This window comes from Anneissia japonica, unplaced genomic scaffold, assembly GCF_011630105.1.
Source record: "Anneissia japonica isolate Jap-2015-1 unplaced genomic scaffold, ASM1163010v1 scaffold718_len1063573_cov188, whole genome shotgun sequence".
Lineage (NCBI taxonomy): Eukaryota > Metazoa > Echinodermata > Crinoidea > Comatulida > Comatulidae > Anneissia > Anneissia japonica.
In genome coordinates this window covers 858,562-866,947 of record NW_022727435.1, presented here as the reverse complement: position 1 = coordinate 866,947, position 8,386 = coordinate 858,562, and the positions used below count along the sequence as shown (strand labels likewise).

Sequence of the window (8,386 nt, the reverse complement as noted above, 5' to 3'; positions counted from 1 at the left end):
GTGTATGTGTGTGTGTGTGTAAGGTGTATTTTGTCTCCTGCATCTATATTTTTTACTTCATGTGGCAAAACATCCAGACGATTCCTGAAATTCAATCGCAATCAATTATTAATCGTTTGTGTGTATTGGCCTGGTATACAAACGGTTAAATATTTAGATCATAAATACGTAGATAATAAGGGTATGCAAATTTAGTTAAATTCAACTAATATTCCTACATAATTGTGTATAAAATGCATATAATTAAATTAATTTAACCAAATATTTTTTTTATGGTAGAAACTTATGGTTTTTGAGTCTAAGGAAATCAACGAAGCAGACGGTATGAAAAGCAAAAGTATCGTTCGTAATAAGCGGCAGAATTCAGATGGAAGCCGAAAAATAGACTAGTGTTGCATACCAGTCTGAGTTGCATTCGCTCTATATATAATATCAACTGATTATGATATAATTTTGTTAATTTTATTTAATAAATAAAATTCTATAGGAAAACAGTGTATTAAAAAAGTGTATATTTATACATTATGTGTATTTTGAAATTCTTTTAAAATTAAATATTCAAACGTTAAAAAAATCATTACACAAATTACATTAATAATGCAATGTTAGTTTGCATTAATTAACTCACTATTTTGTTTAGCCAAGACATAAATAATAAACAGGCCTATATATTATAAATAAATAATAACAATATAAACATTATATATGTATATAATATAATACAAATAATAGGCGTAATAATAATAATAAATATTGAGTAATAAAATATTATTAAAAATAATTATAGTATAATAATTAAAAATAATATAGTAATTAATAATAATAATAATAATATAATAATAATAATAATAAAAGCAATCAATAATTCATTATACAATAATTAATATTATGAAGATAATTACGATGATAAAATTGACGACGACAGTAAGACGACGATGATGACGATGGTGGTAGCCACATTGACGATTATAATAATCCATTGCTTCCTTTTTCAATTGTATCCACTCCACAGCAGGGATTCCACTACGGTACTTACAGAATGGAAATGGATAATAATTTAGATTAAAATCTATAATAATATAACAATTTTGAAGAAATTTCAAGCATAATAAGACATGGACAAAAGTTAGTGGAAGACAAAAACAAATTCACATCTTCTACATTTTATTTTCTTCAACTTCATTACGAATTGATTAACAAATTCACATTCTATTATGCACAATATTCAGGAGATCAAAAATTATGATTAAAGCGAGGAGAACCAATTTACCATCCCGACAAGCAACAAAAAACTCAGAGCTAAGCAATAGGCCTAGGCCTATACAATTTTTGTACAAGCAAGGACTTAAGTCTGTAATACTGACAAATCGTGAGTGGATTTTCCGCACAATTAAAAATCGTAACAGTACGGTACTGGGTTTGGTCTACATGAGTTCGTGCTTCGAACAGGTCATTCCATTCATAAAAAAAAAACCTTTTGATGGAGAAAGTGTACCTTTTTAACAAGGTTTGCCCAAGTCGAAACTAACTCCAGCTATATAAAATTAATTAGAAAATTGAAAAAAATATTCTTGTTAATGAATAGATAAGGATTATCAGGGAACCAGGTAATTTCACTGTTCCCTAGGATTACTAATATGTCCATTTTTATTGATCTAATCTACGTGAATTTATATCTAATTAATTAAAATTGTTTAGATATTTATTTGAAAAATATATTATATGTAATAATGAAATCGTTAAAGTACAATAATATTTGATAATATTTAAATAAAGCAATAAGATTGAATTATGTTAAATACAGACACAATGTATACACAGGCCTAATTCTAGAGTCCAGTTAAAATATGTAAATATGTATCGAATGATATACTTATTTATATATTTATATAAATAGTATGCGTAAATATGTATTAGTATATTAAATTAAATTTAACGAAAAAAAAAACGGAAGAAGCATTGGAAGAATGAAAAATAGGAAAGAAAATTTGAGCGGCTGAAATATTTACCGAAAATAAACAATAATAATCATTTTGTCATTATTGCATAAGGTTTTTGTGAAAATTTGTTGGCACTAATCAGGCATGACAAGACCACACGCAGGAAACTTAAGAAACTTTGGAGAAAGTCGCATCTTGACCATCAAATCTATAGAGAACAGAAGAAAGAGTTGAAGGAAATGATTGTCGAAGCCAAAGCTAACCTACTACAATAACCTCTTTATAAAAAATGCTAAGAGTCAGTCAGTAACAAGCTCCTGCATAAAAAGATTGCATCTCCATTACCACATCATGTTTCCGATGAATTTCTCTCTAATATATTCTGCTCTTACTTCACTGAGAAAATTAAAAATATCCGGAAGGATTTAAATGTAGACAACTCGTCTTGTACATTGCTTCAGCCGCTAATGCCTGGTGTTTACTTTAGCAGTTTTGCCAAGTAATGGAAACCGATGTTGAAAGTGTCTTCTCAAACGCCCCGCTTAAGACCTGCGACCTTGATGCTATGCCATCAGAGCTTCTCAAGAAATGTATTCCGGAACTAATTTCATCTCTGACATCGATCGTTAATACCTCACTTTCACCGGTAAAGTACCACCATCATTAAAGATTGCTCAAAATCGTCCTGTCATCAAGAAGGTTAGTCTGGATCTAAATATCCTTAAAAACTGTCGTCCAATCTCTAACCTTAGTTTCATTGCAAAAATACTTGAACGACTGGTTTCACAGCAACTGCTGGCACATGTGGAAAGATCACAATACTTGTATTGTTGGACATGTCTGCAGCGTTTGATACTGTCGACTACACAATACCTCTGAGTCGGCTTCAATCACAGTTTGGAGTAACAGACACAGCACTCAGTTGGTTCCATTCATACCTGCACCAGAGCAAGTGTTTCGTCCGTATAAATGACGAATCATCTGTGACGTCCACATTGCAATTTAGTCTGCCCCCAAGGATCGGCCCTTGGACCGATTCTTTTTTATCTATACACTACACCTATGTCGGCCATTTTGGAGAATATGGAGTCAATTTCCACCTATAATCGTCAGAAGTCAAGGTGCCGGCAGCCTCATTTTACATATGTGCAAGCAGCTTCAGTCGCGGTCGAATCATCTGTGACGTCCACATTGCAATTTAGTCTGCCCCCAAGGATCGGCCCTTGCACCGATTCTTTTTTATCTATACACTACACCTATGTCTGCCATTTTGGAGAATATGGAGTCAATTTCCACCTATAATCGTCAGAAGTCAAGGTGCCGGCAGCCTCATGTTACATATGTGCAAGCAGCTTCAGTCGCGGTCGAACCAGGCCTGGGAGCTTTCGCTGTCATTATCAATGATACCCCTTGTGACGGCAATTATATTAAACTGAAATATTGACATGATTAAATACAGTGATAATGTCTGTTAGGTGCGTGTACTATATTGCATATGGAGACGGCCTGAACAATCAAAACAAAAGTAGTAGGCCCTATGGTAAAAAACGAAAACCCAAAATATTCACAATTTCTCAACAAAATATAACCAATCCCATGTTACAACAACCGGTCCTTACATGGATCATGGAGGTATAAAATCTATTGTTAAACCTCCATGCAAAGATGCATAGTTATTCCAATCGTTCCATGCAAGAAAACATAATCAAGATAGGCCTAATAGTACATGAAAATAAAGAAACAAATCAATTGTAAAGTGAAAATGAGAATTAATTTGTGTACATTAAACACCGAATTCCCCGTTATGGATTATATCTATAAATAAATGAATCGCTATAGTGAATGACAGTACAGTGTGGCAGTACATTATTTACTTTCCCCCCACTAAACAAGATCAAAATAGCAACTCCCCTCTCCACCCGTTACTTTTTAACTGCTCAACTGAACCCCGTAGCTCACAACTGCAGCATATGAAATTGAATTCGGTAGGCTGCAGGGTGTACACTGTCTCTTATACACATCTAGATGTGTATAAGAGACAGGACGTCCACATTGCAATTTAGTCTGCCCCCAAGGATCGGCCCTTGGACCGATTCTTTTTTATCTATACACTACACCTATGTCTGCCATTTTGGAGAATATGGAGTCAATTTCCACCTATAATCGTCAGAAGTCAAGGTGCCGGCAGCCTCATGTTACATATGTGCAAGCAGCTTCAGTCGCGGTCGAACCAGGCCTGGGAGCTTTCGCTGTCATTATCAATGATACCCCTTGTGACGGCAATTATATTAAACTGAAATATTGACATGATTAAATACAGTGATAATGTCTGTTAGGTGCGTGTACTATATTGCATATGGAGACGGCCTGCTGTCGGTGATATTACGTCATGACACGTCACCAGTTAACATACAATATAAATATATTATAATAATATGTTAAGCTTAATCGATGCTTGTTTATACACATAATAAATACAATTAAATTATGTAATGTATACATAAAAGAATTACATATAAACGACGAAAAAAAGACACACACACAGCACATTGAGATTTGTAAATCTGGGTCAATAAGGGGTCAGATTTTTGTTACACTACTACTACTACAGTACTACTACAACTGCTGCTGTTGCTACTACTACTTTTACTAATACCATAATGATTGAATATTGAAGGTTGTGCCAAATTAACAGGGCGGATCCAGAATTTTTCAAACGGGGTGGGGGCGGGAGCGACAGTTCCAGAATAGATAAGTGAGTAGCACATAACAATATTATTATGCATTGAATTTTTTAAAATTTAGTGGCAAAACGTGGTGGAGGCACATTCCCCCAGTTCCCCCTACAGGATCCACCCCTGGTACTGATTTGTGTGCACAACTAGTAATACTTCCCGAGGGTGAAAGAGTTCACACATTGTATATGAATGAGTCTGTATCTAATGACCACAGAAAAATCTTTCTTCAAATGAATATAATGTGTGTTATGAAATCATATAAAATGAAAAGTTTAAAATGATACACATTGTCCTCTGAGATACAACCAGTGGCGTAACGCCTATGCGCTCTCGTGTGGCGGGTAGGGTAGGGGAGGGTATGTAATTATGCTTTGTTATGTTTTGTGAATGTTTATTTTAGCTTTTTTGTAGGTTAATTTTTTTGTAAATAGTTTTAATTATTTATATAAAGTGTTCTTTTGTGTTTTTTTTTTCTTTTTTTTTTCTTTTTTTTTTTTGTTCTTTTGTTGTTTTTTTTTTTTTTTTGTTTTTTGTTTTTCTTGGACCCGCATTCCTTATGGGAGATTGCCACTTATATAAAAGTGTAGTTTCCGAATAAATAAATAAACAAGTAATTTTATTAAAATGTGTTAGTCTGAGGTCGGGGTTTCAATCCCTCGCTGTACATTTCGCTTATGTCCTTGAGCAATACACTTTATCTGCTTTGCTTCTCCTCACCCAGGAGTATAAATGGGAACCTGGTGGGGTTGCCAGCTCCTGCAGCACTTAGCATGTGGACCCAATGACCAGGAAAAAGAACTGTTCTTTATAACCACAAGGAAGAGGCGCATTATACAGTAAATGCCCGTACCAGTACCAGTATCTCATCTTTAGTATACTGTATATTATTTCGGCTCACGACTACCTATTTTATTATAATAAATTATATTATTGACCTTATTACAGACAAAGACTGGCATTGCGTGGGTGTTGCGGCCGCAGAGACGACAGCAAACACGATGCCGAAGACTATCACTAATAATGTCACTGAGGTCTAAAAAAAATGTCAAATTAGAAAAAATAGAAAAAATCTAACAATTCTTATCTGTACCTTATTTGCAGTATGTAATAGTCCCCTCTATAATACAGTATACAGTGATAATATACTGATGTAAAATAATAATTTTCCATGTTTGAAAAATGCGTAAAAAATAAGAACAAAATAAGAACATTGAGCCTGAAATTGTCAAAAAAGTAAGAACACTGAGCCTGCGCAAACTTTTACTGGTTCTAATAAAAAAAAAAAAGGCCTATACTTTACTATTAATGACCTACAGTAGTACTGTTTGAAATGTTACCTTGGTATTTTATGCATTATCCTGTGTAATATTACAAAGCTAAAGGGCAAAGTAGAATAACCCATAACTTGCAGCATATGTACTGAATTGTGTATGGGCGTGGTCCGTGACCACACATAGCAGCAGTAAAGAGGCGCTTCTTGGTAGCAACATGTTCACATCATTCCAGAACGACAGGGGATGAAATGAACTATAACATCGGGGTAACCAAATTACTCTTCCGAAAGATGCAATGGTTCTTAAAAGTGCACACGAGCCAGATGTATACACTGGACCTCCATTTTAAGTTTTTATCGGAGAAGACTTGGTTCTCATAACCCGAACATGGTACGGTAGTTTTCAAGTTAGCTTTAGAGCTGTAGGCCTAATTTGACATTAATTTCTGAAAAATACGATCAATTTTTAATCATTGTCAGTCATCTTACTACATTACTGTGCCTTTATTTGATATAATCTTTAGGACAAATAAGGTAACGTACCAATCGAAATATTGCGAGTTGCGTTGTAGCATAGGTACAAATTCAGGCGGCATGTGTTTCCACAGTTTTGTCTAGCTATATTAATTTGTTATCAATTGCTTTCAAAACTGTTGCCTCCTGTTTGTGTTATTTACATGATATTCTAGTTATTTGAACGTACGCTTATAGGACATTGACACTCGTCAAATCTGACGGTGCATTAAGCAACATAGGCCTACATCAATAACCTTACAGTATAACCAAACAATCAAAACAAAAGTAGTAGGCCCTATGGTGAAAAACGAAAACCCAAAATATTCACAATTTCTCAACAAAATATAACCAATCCCATGTTACAACAACCGGTCCTTACATGGATCATGGAAGGTATAAAATCTATTGCTAAACCTCCATGCAAAGATGCATAGTTATTCCAATCGTTCCATGCAAGAAAACATAATCAAGATAGGCCTAATAGTACATGAAAATAAAGAAACAAATCAATTGTAAAGTGAAAATGAGAATTAATTTGTGTACATTAAACACCGAATTCCCCGTTATGGATTATATCTATAAATAAATGAATCGCTATAGTGAATGACAGTACAGTGTGGCAGTACATTATTTACTTTCCCCCCACTAAACAAGATCAAAATAGCAACTCCCCTCTCCACCCGTTACTTTTTAACTGCTCAACTGAACCCCGTAGCTCACAACTGCAGCCTATGAAATTGAATTCCGTAGGCTGCAGGGTGTACAAGCACTTGGTGCCTAGGTTTATAGTTATCAAGCTGTCTGATGATATAACACAACTGTTATTTAATAGACATTGAAGTTAGGAAATGTTTTATGATTGACAGGAACTGGTGAGGTGGAGCAGTGAAGTAGTTGACCCCAACTACAGATGTTCAAAATGCCATGGTGTGAATCTTACATTATATATTGACATAATGAAACATGTGAACCGTTACATTGGAACCTAGATCAAACGATAGCCTAATGCTGTTGACGCGCTTGTGCCAGTGCACACGATACTTAAGGGTGTTGTGAAGATATACCGGTACTCAATATCCAATTTAATCAATATACTATAAGTTTACTTATATATAGGTGATTGAAATAATATTACACCTTTATTTGTATAGGCTTGTAAAAACATGAGACATACATACCCAGTTCTACATATATATATATATATATAGTTCTATATATGTATATATATATATATGTATATATATATATGTATATATATATATATTAATAACAAAATTATTATTATCATTATTATTTTTATTATTAGGCCTATTATTTAACATAATAGGCCTGTTTGTTATTTATGTTTCCATTATTATTATAAATAGGGGATTATTTTAAATTATTGTTAATTAAATTGCCAATATTTGTTATTTATTAAAATATTTTTTAATTGTATGAATGGAATATGTTATTATTTGTTTCACGAAATATGAATAGTTTAATAACTAATAAGCAGATGAAGAAATGATTTAAATTACATGAATCGTAGATCAACTATTTTCTCTTTTTTTCCTTTTTTTTTCAGGTTACGGCCACTCTGCGCCTCGTACTGATGGAGGCAGGGTTTTTTGTATGATGTATGCCTGTCTCTTATACACATCTAGATGTGTATAAGAGACAGGTACTGATGTGTGTGCACAATTAGTAATACTTCCCGAGGGTGAAAGAGTTCACACATTGTATATGAATGAGTCTGTATCTAATGACCACAGAAAAATCTTTCTTCAAATGAATATAATGTGTGTTATGAAATCATATAAAATGAAAAGTTTAAAATGATACACATTCAAACAGAAATACACCAACTCCTGAAACAAGCTGATCAGACTTGAGCGTCCGTACTGCTGCCTACGATAGACCTTTCCGGAGTGTCAATC

General features: G+C 33.7%; 1 long non-coding RNA gene across 2 annotated transcripts in view; it reads left to right on the top strand.

Annotated features, from left to right (window-relative positions):
• Positions 1 to 8,098, top strand: part of LOC117113750 — a 22,560-nt gene extending 14,462 nt beyond the window's left edge. Inside the window, exons 2-3 of one of the 2 annotated variants that reach the window (XR_004446246.1) lie at positions 7,334 to 7,533; positions 8,035 to 8,098. This is a non-coding gene — a long non-coding RNA (uncharacterized LOC117113750). Of the gene's footprint in view, positions 1 to 7,333; positions 7,647 to 8,034 lie in introns of those variants that run through there. The other variant, XR_004446245.1, reaches the window with a different exon arrangement.
• Positions 8,099 to 8,386: the final 288 nt, after the last annotated feature.